Consider the following 13,814-nt stretch of genomic DNA (forward strand, 5'->3'; position numbering starts at 1 on the left):
TCAGACATCTGATTACTCTGTGGTTTTAATTCCTTGGTGAAAATAATACACATATAATATATTCTGATTCTGATATACCACATTCTGCTACAAAGCATTGGTGCTGCAGAAAACAGTTTTTTGGCAAGGGTTATATTTAGTGCTGTGTCATTGCCTTCCCAGCAATAGTTAAGGCAGGAATTGGGAATACGACTATGGTGCCGGTGATAGCTCACCCACTCATCGTAAAGGACACCATGGGATCTTTAATGTCTACGAACTAATGCCGACAGACGGGACGCCCGATTTAACAGCTATCGGAGGGACAGCACAAACACATTGGTGAAACACCAGGAAAAAAGTTTATAGCGTGACCATGATCGGACCCAGATAAGACAGCTTCGAGGCAATTGTGCATACCTCTAGGCCATTCTACCAGCATATATATTATTACATGAAAGGGAGGTAGGAGGGGATCAATAGCAACATTGTGGGAAGAAGCATGGACCAGATGACCACATAACTTAAATTACTCTTGTATCAGGGAAATTGTTAGAGCGAGTCATTTTGTTAAATGTGCACTGATGAGGCAATGAGTGTTAACTTTAAGACAGTACAGAGTAAGTTTGTTGTGTGAAACCTCCTGCTTTCGAGTGATGTTAAGACGCTACACACGTCAAATACGTTATGGGTAAGTTTGTATAAGTTTAGAGCACGCTGAAAAACACTGCCATACGTCATAGTACGCTGGCTTTCATCGTTATACTTTGCAGTTGTCATCAAATTTTAGCATGATTGAAATTTTACGACGTATACCAGCGTATGACTCACACGTTCCGCTACGCTGGCCATAAGGTGTAGGCACATTATGCGATCGTTGACACACGTTACGTGTAAGTTACTCATAAGTCAAAACACGTCTAGATAATGATTAGCATACCCAAAACTTATTTCTAACCTATGAGTAACATGTTGGAGGCGCGTTAGATGATCGTTCACAGATGATCCGCATAGCGGAACGTGTGAGCCATACGGCGAGTACGTCGTAAATTTTTCAGCATGCTTGAAATTTCACGACGGACGAGACGTACCACGAAATATGACAGCTCACCTCAGCGTTTTTCAGCGTGCTCTTAACGTATACACAACTTACCGATAACGTATTCGACGTGTGCCAGCTTGGTTCGGCAAATTTTTCATAGGTCGGCATATGCTGGTTAAATCGTCGAGGTGTGACTGCATGGCTGACACTTTCAATTTTCAGGTGGTTATAATTTAAATCGGCGTGCGACAGGTTTTTAACAGGCTACACCACGAGTTCATCGGCGATACGTGTAGCGCGCTATGCCTAAGTTAAGGCCGGGTCACACCTTGACGTTTTAGCCAACGTATGCCGATTTTTGAATTTTTTTTCTAAAACGCTGGCACACGTTGAATACGTTATGGGTAAGTTTTGATAACATTGAGAGCACGCTGAAAAACACTGCCATACGTCGTTGTACGCTGGCTTTAAACGTTGTACTTTTTGGTTGTTCTCAAATTTTTTCATGCTTGAAATTTCACGACGTATGCCGGCGTATGACTCACACGTTCCGCTACGCTGGCCACAAGTTGTATGCACGGTCTGCGATCGTTGACAGACGTCAACACATGCTACTTGTAAGTTAATCATAAGTTGAGACACGCCGAGGTAATGTTTAGCGTACCCGAAACTTATTTCTAACCTATGATTAACGTGTTGTTGGCACGTTACGCGATCGTTGCCACACATCGACAGACGTTACTTTTAAGTTACTCATAGGCTGAAAGACGTCGGTATAATGGATCGTCCTTGCGTCAGCGTCCACGGCCACGGCCAGGACACTTATTTGCAGCATTCTTCAAACTTTTCTTCGGCATGACGAGGATGTTCACACTTCGATGTCTAGCTTGGCTATGATTCCAATTGTCCATCATCAGCGTCTATTTAAAATAGTCGAGTTTGAGCGTTTTAACACGTTCAGAAGAAACGCTTCAAATTTCAAAACCCCAGCGTCAAAAAACAAAGGCGAGTGACAGCGATTTAAATCGTTCATTGTAAACAATGAAAATAGCTGAGTGGTACCGTTTGAAAGTCGTTGAGTGTAAAAAAAATCCAATTGTTGAGCGCAAGCGTCTACTTTCAATAGTGGAGATGCAGCCATTTAAATCGTTGAGTGGCAGCCTATGAATAGAAAACCCTACGTCACCGGCAAAGATAAACTGCCGCACGATATGGATAAGTTAGGCTATCGTTGGGCATAGTTTGTGAACGCCGGCTTCACGATAATTATTCGTTGGTATATCGTATCTATAAGTAATCAAAGCACTCTATGCACATTATTAGTTCATTGTGCATTTGTCCAACCCGTGATGAATAGACCTAAATCGTAAAAACAAGCTATAGCTCATTGTTGAAAAAGCCCCATAAAAAATTAGCCGCGAAGAACTTCGAACAATGGTGAAAAGATGTCTCCTACCCGTGGACACGCGGACGCAAGGACGATCCATCATAACCCACACCCTCCCCCTCACACTCACCTACTACTGCCAACATGAACAAACTACTACTAATACTGATACCGATACTGTTACTGCTGACATGGACATCGACTCAAAAAGGACTCGAAAACAGCTTGGCAGTTGTAAGTTAGAAACACGTTCATTTATTTTTTTTGTCGACCGGAAGACGTCATTGGAATATGTCTACATACGTCGACGTGTGTTGGGACTACGTAAAGAATTGGTTCAAAGCACGTCAAACATAAGTTAGAAATAAGTTTCGCGTAAAAAAGACATTACCGCGATGTGTTTCAACTTATGAGTAGCTTATAAGTAGCCTTTGTGGACGTGTGTAAGCATCCACATATCGTGTGTACAACTTATCCCCATCGCATGCGGAACGTGTGTCATACGCCGAGTACGTCGTAAAATTTTGAACATGTTTAAAATTTCTTGACGTACTCTACTTACTACGACGTATGATAGCGTACTTTAGTGTTGTACTCACGTATACCAAATTTACTCATACCGTATTTGACGTGCCCCAACGTTTTAGACACATTTTCTTAGGTCGGCATACGCTGGCAAGATCGCCAAGGTGTGACCGCGATGTTGTCACTTCCATTTCTACGGCAGTTATGATTCCAATCGTTGTGCGTCAGCCTTTTAATAGGCTACGTCACGACATCGTCGGCGATGCGTGCAACGCGCTATGCCTAAGTTAGACTATCGTTGGGCATCGGTTGTGTAGGCCGACAACAGGTTCAGCATTCGTTGGTATAAGTTATCTATAACACAACGAAACGTTCTGTGTCTGTTACCAATGCGTTATACATAAGACCAAGTTGCTATGAATACGTCCGAATCTTTAAAAAAAAACATCAAAAGTTCAACGTCAGCCAGCGTTTTACATACATTTTAATACGTTGCCATCGCTGGCTAAAACGTCAAGGTGTGACCGGGCCTTTAAACTATCGTTGGGAATACGTTGTGAACGCCAACAACAGGCTAAGCATTCGTTGGTATAAGTTATCTAGAAGACAACGAAACGTTCTGTGCCCTTTACTAATATGTTATGCAGACGACCAACACGTTATGAATACGACCAAATCTTGAAAAAAAAAAAAAAAAAAAAACATAAAAATTTCAGTGTACGCCAACGTTTTACATACATTTTAAGTTGCCATTGCTGCCTAAATCGGCAAGGTGTGACAGCACGTTTAGGAGATGACTTTCGCAAAAAGGCACAACTGGAAAGGGCATGGTGCTTTCGGCGGAAACAGTTTGGCCAGCGCAACACAAGCCATGGTGGTGAGGTCCGCTGTCGGGTCTTGGAGAGGGGGTGTAAGTTTTTTTTTATTGGGGCCACCCCGTGGACAAGGATGGCTTTGACGATAACACGTCCAGTCATGGGCAGCCAATAGAGATCCGCCTGGCATGAAGGTGTTCCCAGAGTTTACGAGGGCCGTGACTACTCCGCACACTGGAGTTAGAAATGGCGGTTTGTGATTATAATGTATATTGTAAGGAAATGCATTATCAGTGGCTAAAAGGTTAATTAGCTGATAAAATACATCACAATTTGCATGCCAGAGTAGATGTAATCCCAATTTAAGTCTGCCAAGACAGTATATAACTGGGCCTCCTTCTCCTTGCATTTTCAATGATAAGTATTCTTTATTTCTCATTTATTTATTTGATCAATGCCATTTTTTCCTTTCTCCTCACCAGCCTTAAATCTAACAGTCATTGAGCTGAATACCATGTGTTTCTCTATTGAATTTGGACCAACTGATGGTGTGCTCAAGCTGGGCAACTCAGAGGCATACCTGATATCAAATGAGGGATGGTTTGGAACCTACTTTTGAAAGAAAAAGTGCATTTGAGAGCTGGGAACCTCATGGGCGAGGCTTGTGCTACGAGTTCAAGCTGAGAATCCAGAGAGTGAGGAGCTTGTGCTGTTCCTCCCAATCTCTCCATGGAGGTCATCACCAGGACTCCAACTTGGGGTTAGGCAATTGCTTTACTTTGTCTGTCTATCACTCCAGTGCTACAACTGAGGAACGACTTAATTTCATATTTTGAACACTGTGGAAACAAATGGAAACATGAATCGGAACACAAACCTCCAGTTTAGCAGTATTTTGGCTCTGAATTTGGGAGATTGTCTCGTCCCGAACATGCATGCACACAGTGTGGTATAGCAAATTGCTTCAGTCTGTGTCTGTCTTGCAGTCAAACGAAACTAAAAATCATTCCAAACAGGAACTTTACTGTTTTTAGATACATCATAAAGGACACATACAATAGACATGAATAATTCATTAATTTAACATGTTAAATAAGGTGGTGTAAAAGAGGATGCGGTGCGTCCACGAAGGTAAACTTTGGATTCACGTTTTCTCTGAAGATTTTAAAACTTATTTTATTTCAAGAAAATTATATATTTGAACACAATAGAAAACAAATTGCATTGTTTGCACTTTCAAAAACCTCCAGTTTAACATCACTTTGCAAAAATTGTACGTCATCTCCACCAATCAAACTTGCTGCACATTCTGAGTGTGGGGTAACAACGAGATTCAGACAAAATGGTGGCATCTAGCGATGCAGTGACAGAGCTTACTTCATCCAAAATATATCTTTGTTTAGTACATATTTTTCTCAAAGATCATTCTAAAATCCTCAGCTTCTCCAAGAAGAGTGGGTTGAAGGTTCAGCTTTGCACTTTTCAGTTTGAACCAACGGCTTGAAATGGTTACCATTGCTCCTCGCATTCAAAGTTCATCAACAAGGCTAATTTACATCGAGCTTGGAAACACAAAGCAAGAGCTGAAAAGACCCTTCCCTTTACCTTTTTAAAGACTTTGTGTGGTAAGGTGTTCTATGAATTCTCTCGTTTCCATTATTATCGCTGCAAAGGAATTTGAAATAAAAATAAAAATAAAAATAAAATAAAAAAAGTGGAGAGCATCCAAAAACAAAGCCTGGCTGCGTTAACTTTGAATTCAAACTAAACTTGATGAAAATAACAGCTAAAAAACAAAAGGTACATTATGTTAATTGGTTTTCCTCATGTTCTCACAATAAAGGTTTGTTGAAAATTTGATGATGAAAGCTGAAATGGTAAAAACGTTCTGGCCTGGACATACACAGTGAAGCTCAAATGGTAAATAAATAAAGAAACATGGAAGGGATTTTAAAAATCTCGGTCATCCCTTGCTGACGTGAGACGGAAGGGCTGGAAACGCATATTTCTACTTTGTGTGTTTTGCCCTTTCATATTTTGACCCAATTATTAATGTGTTCTCCAAATTTTCATTTTAAAGTTTTGATGAAAATTTGATGACAGAAGATCAAACGGTTAAAAAAAAGTTATGGATTGGACAGACACACAGATTGTGAGGGTATCAGCTCTGGTTATGCGAGGTGGGTAGTTCAAACCCCGCTTGAGTTATACAAAACACTTTAAAAATGATACAGTGCCTTCAGAAAGTATTCACACCCCTTGACTTTGTCACATTTTGTTGTGCTTCAGCCTGAATTTAAAATAGATTAAATTTTAATTTTGTCACTAATGTACACAAAATACCCCACAAGGACAAAGTGAAAATTTTTTTAGAAATGTTTACAAATTAATTAAAATTGAAAAGCTGAAATGTCTTGCATCAATAAATATTCAACCCTTTTGCTATAACACTCCAAATTGAGCTCAGGTTTATCAAATTTACTTTGATCGTCCTTGATACGTCTCGACAACTTGATTAGAGAACACTTGTGGCCAATTAAATTGATTGTACATGACAGAAAGAAACACACCTTTCTATATTCGGTCCCACAGTTGACAGTGCATGTCAGAAAAGAAACTTTACCATGAAGTCCAAAAAAACTGTCTGGAGAACTCCGAGATAAAATTGTGAGAAGGCATCAATCGGGGGAAGGGTATAAAACAATTTCTAGAGTGTTTAAAGTTACCAAAAACAAAGTGAGCTCCATCATTAGATTTGAAGAATATGGAATGACCCAGACTCTTTCTAGAGTTGGCCGTCTTACCAAACTAAGCAACTGGGCAAGAAGTACCTTGGTCAGGAAGGTGATCAAGAACCCAATGACCACTGACAGAACTAGAGTTCCTTGGCTGAGATGGAAGAGCTTGCCAGAAGGACAACAATGTCTGCAGCACTTCACAAATCTAGGCTTTATGGGAGAGTGGTCATTTGGAATCTACTCCTGAGAAAGAGGCACATGACAGTTTACATGTCATTGCAAACCTGGAGATTCTGAGCATGAGGCAAAAGATTCAGTAGTCTGATGAGACGAAAGTTGAACTCTGGCCTGAATGCAAAGCGCTTCGTCTGGGGGAAACCGAGCACAGCTCATCACCCATCGAACACCATCCCTACCATGAAGCATGGTGATGGCAGCATCATGCTATGGGAATGCTTTTCAACAGCAGGGACTGAGAGACTTGCAAGAATAGAGGGAACAATGAATGGAGCCAAATACAAGCAAATCCTTGAGGAGAACCTGCTTCAGAGTACAAAAGAGCTTCGACTGCGGCGAAGATTTACATTCCATCAGGACAATGACCCCCATACATACAGCCAAAGCAACACTGGAATGGCTTCAGAACAAGAACGTGAAAGTGCTTCAGTGGTTCAGCCAAAGCCCAGACTTGAATCCCATTGAGAATCTGTGGAAAGACTTGAAGATTGCTGTTCATTGACACTCCCCATCCAACTGAGCAAATCTGCAAGGAAGAATGGGAGAAAATCCCAAAATCCAGATGTGCAAACCTGATACAGACATACCCAAGAACACGTGAAGATGTTATCGCTGCCAAAGGTACTTCTACAAAAGATTGACTCCGGGAGCTAAATACTTGTTGACGCAAGACATTTCACCTTTTCATTTTTACATTGATTTGTAAAAATTTCTAAAAACATGTTTTCACTTTGTCATGATTGGGTATTTTGTGTAGATTGATGATAAAAAAATGTAAACTTAATCCATTTTAAATTTAGGCTGTGACAACAAAATGTGACAAAAGTCAAGGGGTGTGAATACTTTCTGAAGGCACTGTACGTGCTGCTCCATTGCTTTATACTCAGCACTTAAAAAAGGATAGAGGACAGACAAACGAACATACTTTGACAACCATTGGACAGGCTTGATTGGCCTAATGGCCTCCTTATTTGAAGTTCCTCATAAGATAATATAAATATTATATTTAGTAACCAAACATAGCCTTTCTGTACTGCAAAACAATTAGCTCAGTGACGAAAACACGATCACAAGATTTATCCAGCAGTGTAAAATGTACCACAAAGGGATTTGTAACTGCGGTGAACAAAGAAGCTAAAACAATAAAACGATTAAAAAAAAAAACCCCCAGGAGAACCCATTTCGGAGGGTCAGTGGGACACAGGCCGGACCAGGCGTAGAAAGCTCTTCACAATCCTCGGCAATAACTCGAAGAGCGCTTTCACCCCGCTCTCTTCCAATGATCAATTGTGACACTTTTCTTGAATTGTCTGAAATTGATGCACACCATCGGTGGCCTACGGTCTCCGGCTGGACGATCAGCTCCGACTCAGTGTTGATCTTCATACTTGGCTCTCTCCTTGCTACTCATTTTCCAGACTGACATTTGTAATGATGATAAGGAGAGGGGGGAAGGGGGTTGGTGTAGTTTAATGATTAAAATTTAAAAAAAGCGAACCATGAGCAAATGCAGAAAAAAATATTGTGAAGAGCTTGTGGAATAGGAAGCAATTAAGCAATATCAATAATGGATGTAACGTAGTGAAATAAACTGTACACTAATCATAAAATAGTGAAACCCACAGAGGTACAACTGGAGAAAAGGCTCAGAGGTCTGACGTTTCAACCACGGAATGGCATTCATCTGTGAGTATGCAAGACACATTTTTGAGGATAACATATGACCCTCGAGGAAAAATGAGGGGAAGAGGGAAAGAAGTGAGAGACAGGAAAGGAAGAACCTTACTCACAGGAGAGAAAGGTTTGATGAGATAGCAAAGGGAAAACGGACGAGATGAATCCTAGTGGGTGGGGGAATCAGGTATGTGCAAAAAGAGTACTGAGAAGGTAACAATGTTTGTCTCACAGCCTGTTTTGTATGAAACAATTGTGAATCTCAGCTATCCCCACTTTCCACCCCTCCCTTTCCAATCTGTTATCACCTCCTCTACCAACTCCTCACTAGATTATTTACGGTCCTCATATCACTCTGTATCCTCCTCTTTGGGTATATCAATGCTTGGAAAATGTCCCACTTCAAGGCTACTCTGTGGTCTTGTCAGACTTTTAACCCATTTGTCACAGAACAAATCTTCAGTGTACTTTTCACCATTTTGCAATCTCTGCAGTTTTTGAATGTGATCTGTCCAAACTATGCACAGGTATATCCTCATTTATAATGGTGAATTATTTAAAATGTGAGAAATATGCAGGTACTAGTATAAAAGCCCATAAACAACAATGACGGGTTGGAATGATGTTATTCGAAATATTCGAGGAGACTGGAAGATATGATGTTTTGTAGTAAGAAAAAGCATTATTTTAAAACACTACATGTACAAATGTTACCATATTTTCTTTATCTTCTGGGCATAGACTCCTATAGAGAAGGACTGGAACGTCACGATCTCGGGGTTTGTAACTCGAGTCTGAAGGATTAACTTGAGTCAGAGGCTAAAATGACTTCGAGAAGAGCTAGACACAATCTTGGGATCCATATAGGGGTTTTTGAGGACGGCGAGTTCAATAGAGTCATTTTCAACACCACCTGACGTCATCTTCAAGGTCAAAAGGTCATATTTCAAGGTCAAGTTACTGAATTTTGGTATTTTTTGCCCGTTTTTGTGTCTAACTCGTAGAGGAAAACTTTTGTAAAGTTTAAAACAAAACATCGTTAACTAATGTATGTTTTGCTGTTTCTCTTTCAGAAACTGTCCAGCTCATGATCTCACAGGATCAGTGTTGTTTCCTGCTTTGGTGACAATATGCCACGTCGTTGCAGCTGCTTTGGTTGTAGAGGAAACTATGATGGGACGCCTTATGTAAAAGTCATATCCTTCCCAAAAGATCCTGAGGAGAGGGAGAGATGGATATTGACAATGGCAAATGAGAAAGAAAGCTTGAGGTGCTAAAAGGAGATATATATATTTGTGAGACACATTTCAATTGTGATTGGGTGTCAGTTCGAGGTGGCAAACGACCCAAAGAACCCCCATCAATATTTCCTGGAGTACCAAAATTAACTTTGAAGCAAGTGACCTCAGCCCCACATCATCTTCTACGTCAGAATCAAGAGCTAAAAAGATGCAGGCAGCTGATGAGGCTGCAGACAATATCCAAGATTTCGACCACTTCTGTGCGAAAATCAGCTCCTATTTTCCTGGCTTTAACGTCATAAAAGACCAGGAAAACCTTTACCGATCAAGAACTCACGCGACTGGACAAACTGTCAAGCACTTCTCTCACCTTTTGGATTTCTATTCTTCAATAGAGATGAGAAAGATGGCATTGAGGTTGATGGCAAAAGAACAGCCTGCTCTCAAAATGGTCCCAGATTAGACCTATAACTGACCAGATAAACATCTATGAATGCACAAGCAAGGAAATTCTTCAGCTTGTAATTAGCCAGCTGTGTTGGATGATTGAGGAACACGAGCTTCCTCATTTCACCTTCCTTCTGTCACAGCTGCATCTTATGTTCAAACCTCTTGATCTTCGCCGATTTGATACTGATACTATGATTTTCGCAATGCAGCTTCACAACATATCACCCAGTGCATACAAAATGATTCGTCGATCCGGCTTCATCATTCTACCATCAACAAAAAAGGTAAAACAGATCCTTGCTAGTAGTCAGCAGGTCTCCAACCTCAAAACCTTGTTTGAGCAGCTTAAACCACAGCAGCGTTTGGTCAATTTAATGTTTGATGAGGTAAAGCTGGTCGAGACATTGCGATTTTCTGGAGAGCATGTTGTAGGATATGCTCAAAATGCAGCAGCGGGTGATGAACATGAAATGCTTGCTTCACATGCTATGGTTGTTGAAGTTGCCTGCCATTTCAGTGGTCCACGCTATATTCTACGCATTTTGCCCTGCAAAAAACTAACTGCCGATCAGCTGAAGGAACTCCTTCTCGAAGCTGCATCAGCTGGAGTTGGTGCTGGCGGCACTGTGATTTTTGATACGTGACAATTACAATACCAACCATAGTGTTTATTCAAAACTTGGAGGACCAGGAAGTTGTCAAGTGCTGTCAATTCAAGAGCAATCTATGATCTCTGTGTACGACTACATGCACATCTTCAAAAACGTTTGCAACAACTGGATTACTGTTGATGGCAAGACACTCATTTGTCGTAGATGGTAATGAGTACAAAGCTTACTGGAGTGATATTCAGAAGGTTTATGAGATCGACCGGGCTACTCCTATTCGCTTAACCAAGCTGACGCACACTGCAATTTTCCCGAAGTTCCTTCAACGCCAGAGCGTACCATTGGTATGCCAAGTGTTCAATGACAAGACTGTCGCTGCTTTAAAGACCTTCAAGGATTCACTGGGCATCAGCTAAGCCACAATCATCCTCACCCAGATAATGAGTGAGTGGTTCGAGATAATGAACGTGAAAGACTCTTTCTCAGCTATCCATCTGCGCGACGAATCCAGACAGCCTTGGACAGCAGACTGTACAAGGTTCACTCGGCTGCAGAAGGCCTGCCAAATTATATCGACCTGCGCATTGCAAGGAGGTGGTGGTCATAAGCTGAAGCGAACTCAGCAAACTGCTGAAGCTTTCACCGTGTCCACACGTAATAATGTGGATGCTGCCAAATTGCTTCTGGCAGAGAAAGACTGACTACGTTCTTCCTGCTGTATTTGCAGATAAAGCCTTGGAAAAGTTTTTCGGCCAAGCCAGGCAAAGAAGCGGTGAAAACTTCTACATTGACATAGTTGACATTATGGCTGCAGCTCAAACTGTAAATTTGCAAACACTCATTAAGCATGACATTATGCCCGAATCTAGTTCTCGTGTGATTGATTGCGACAACAACTCTACAACTTCCATAAATCCAGATGAGCGAAGTGAACTCATTGACGAGATTACTCCTCAAGACACTCAGGATCTCTTGGGGTCTGACGATGCCCTTAAGCATAAAGTAGTTTATTTGGCCGGACACCTTGTTCATAAATATGGCGATAGCACTAGTATGGAGGATATCATTGATGATGAAGATGGTAACGAGGTGTCATCTGAGTTTCTAGATAATTTGAATAGAGGTGGATTGAGTGTGCCGACTATGTAAACCGTCTTTTTTGTACATAATGCCTATAATTTGTATGACAAGACTAAAATGCGTTGCTGATTTAATTTTGCTGAGCTGTTATCCTGTGAAGATGCACCTTTACTTAGTAGTAATGCTGCAAGTACTACTTTAGCGAACATTCTATTGAAAGCTCATGTCCTCAATGTAAGTGACAAAGAAAAAGCTTTGGGATGCCTCAGGAGGTAAGAAAAGCTCTCCAACTAGTGATAGACATAGACATAGTTGTAATATGCATAGTGTTGTGACATGCATACGTTTATGTAATACGATATATGACAATAAATATCACAGTTTGACAACTCTACACACTTGCAACTTATTACAATCAGCCATCTCTCACAGTTTACGTTTTGATGGTACAGCAGCGTGAGCATGCCAAAATCTGAAGCCTCGGCCTAGCGTCAGGTGTGCTTATGTCGTCTTTATTAATTGGACATGCTACAGATGTAAATGAACACTCGCTTTTCTCTGCGTGTATGGAACACCATATGCAGTGAATTTCACTTTCCTGCACCTTGTATTTATTGCTATTTTTATTTTTTTAAAGGTTTCTGTGCACTGCCCTTGAGGCTCAGTTTTACAAGCTACCCTCAACAATTCCAATGGAAGAGACTTAATTACTGTCTTCAGAGAAAATGTTTTTCAATTTTTTTTTACCTTGAAAAAATAGACCGGAGTGAACACACATTCGTTTTAAAAGATTTGCCTTTAAAACCCTTCTTAAATCATACATATGAAGAGGGACAAAGAAATACAGTTACACTGTGTTTTATATCGTAAGATGATGATAGCCAAGTAGTAAAGGTAAAAACCAACCATCCCTGATATTGTGGATTGAAAGCAGTGATACGAGACCTGGATTTTGTGTTTCTGGAAACAGCTTGTCGCAGAATTAAAAAAAACAAAAACACATACCCCACTTGCTCACTCATGACCTGCCAGGTGAGGCTGATGTGTCCACCCTGATTGGTTTGGCCTCCACATGGTGCCAGTCCACATGATGTGCTCGACTCTCAATCGCGAAAATGCTACCATTTAAAACTTGTGCAGTGCGCCCAAGTCATCTGAAGAGAACTTCAGGCTTCCTCCTGTCATTTCGATCTTTCATTGACCAGACTCAAAGGCATATTGGTTAGAGCGTCCACTCTGAGTTTAAGAGGTCGGTGGTTCAAACCCAACTACGACCGAATCGTATCAGACGCAACAAACCCAACCACGGCCGTACGTGCTGCTTCCTTGCTTGATGCTTTGGCTTAACAGTTAAAGGGTCCAGCTGAAGATCTTCGGGTCTTGAGTTCCAGCCCTACCATTGAAGTACCACCAGGTGGGTTGACTCAGCCTGTCATCGATTTTCTGAGGTCAGCAAAAGCAGTACTAGCTTGCTAGTAACAGGTGCATTGTAGCAGTGGCACAACTGCACCCCCAGAAAATGATGCAGCCAACCAGCCAGAGGCTGCATATAAATAAATAAATGTCTGAAAGCAAGTTGTCACCTTCAGGTACGTCCTCCAAAAACCTTGTAAACACATTTTGTAGTTCTCCATCATATTACAAACAACTTGACATTCCATATTTTGCTTTTGTTTTGCCAAGCTGCTAGAATAGAGAAATAACAAGAATTGTTTCAGTCTCTTTGCCTTTCCATGTACAGGAAAGTTAAAACAAAGCGATCAACACACAGATGACAATCTTGGAGGGGAGAGCATATGGACAGCCAGAAACAGATCGATCTGCAAAATGTGAAAGGCGTTCAAATTGCTGCCACGAATGGCAAATTGAAAACATGCAATCGCCATGTAAAGAATGTGTCAGTATTGCAGTGAAAATCACCCTGACCAAATAACTCACATTCACAGCCACCTGCATGGTACCCTCCACAAGTCACCCACTCACTGCTCATATTTTCCTGAAAGAAGAAAAAAATTTTCTATGTCAAAATTAAATAAAT

At 41.0% G+C, this 13,814-nt stretch overlaps 1 long non-coding RNA gene and 1 pseudogene across 1 annotated transcript in view; one reads left to right on the plus strand and one right to left on the minus strand.

Moving 5' to 3' along the window:
• LOC147018885 (uncharacterized) overlaps positions 1-13,814 on the minus strand; it is a 90,118-nt gene that overhangs the window by 44,083 nt on the left and 32,221 nt on the right. Inside the window, exon 2 of the long non-coding RNA XR_015062573.1 lies at positions 13,715-13,772. This is a non-coding gene — a long non-coding RNA (uncharacterized LOC147018885). The remainder of the gene's footprint in view (positions 1-13,714; positions 13,773-13,814) is intronic.
• On the plus strand, positions 10,825-12,070 carry LOC147018886 (uncharacterized; annotated as a pseudogene).

The sequence above is a fragment of the Eptatretus burgeri genome, chromosome 10, assembly GCF_056783735.1.
Source record: "Eptatretus burgeri isolate ZD-2024b chromosome 10, Ebu_testis_v1, whole genome shotgun sequence".
NCBI classification, from domain to species: Eukaryota; Metazoa; Chordata; class Myxini; order Myxiniformes; family Myxinidae; genus Eptatretus; species Eptatretus burgeri.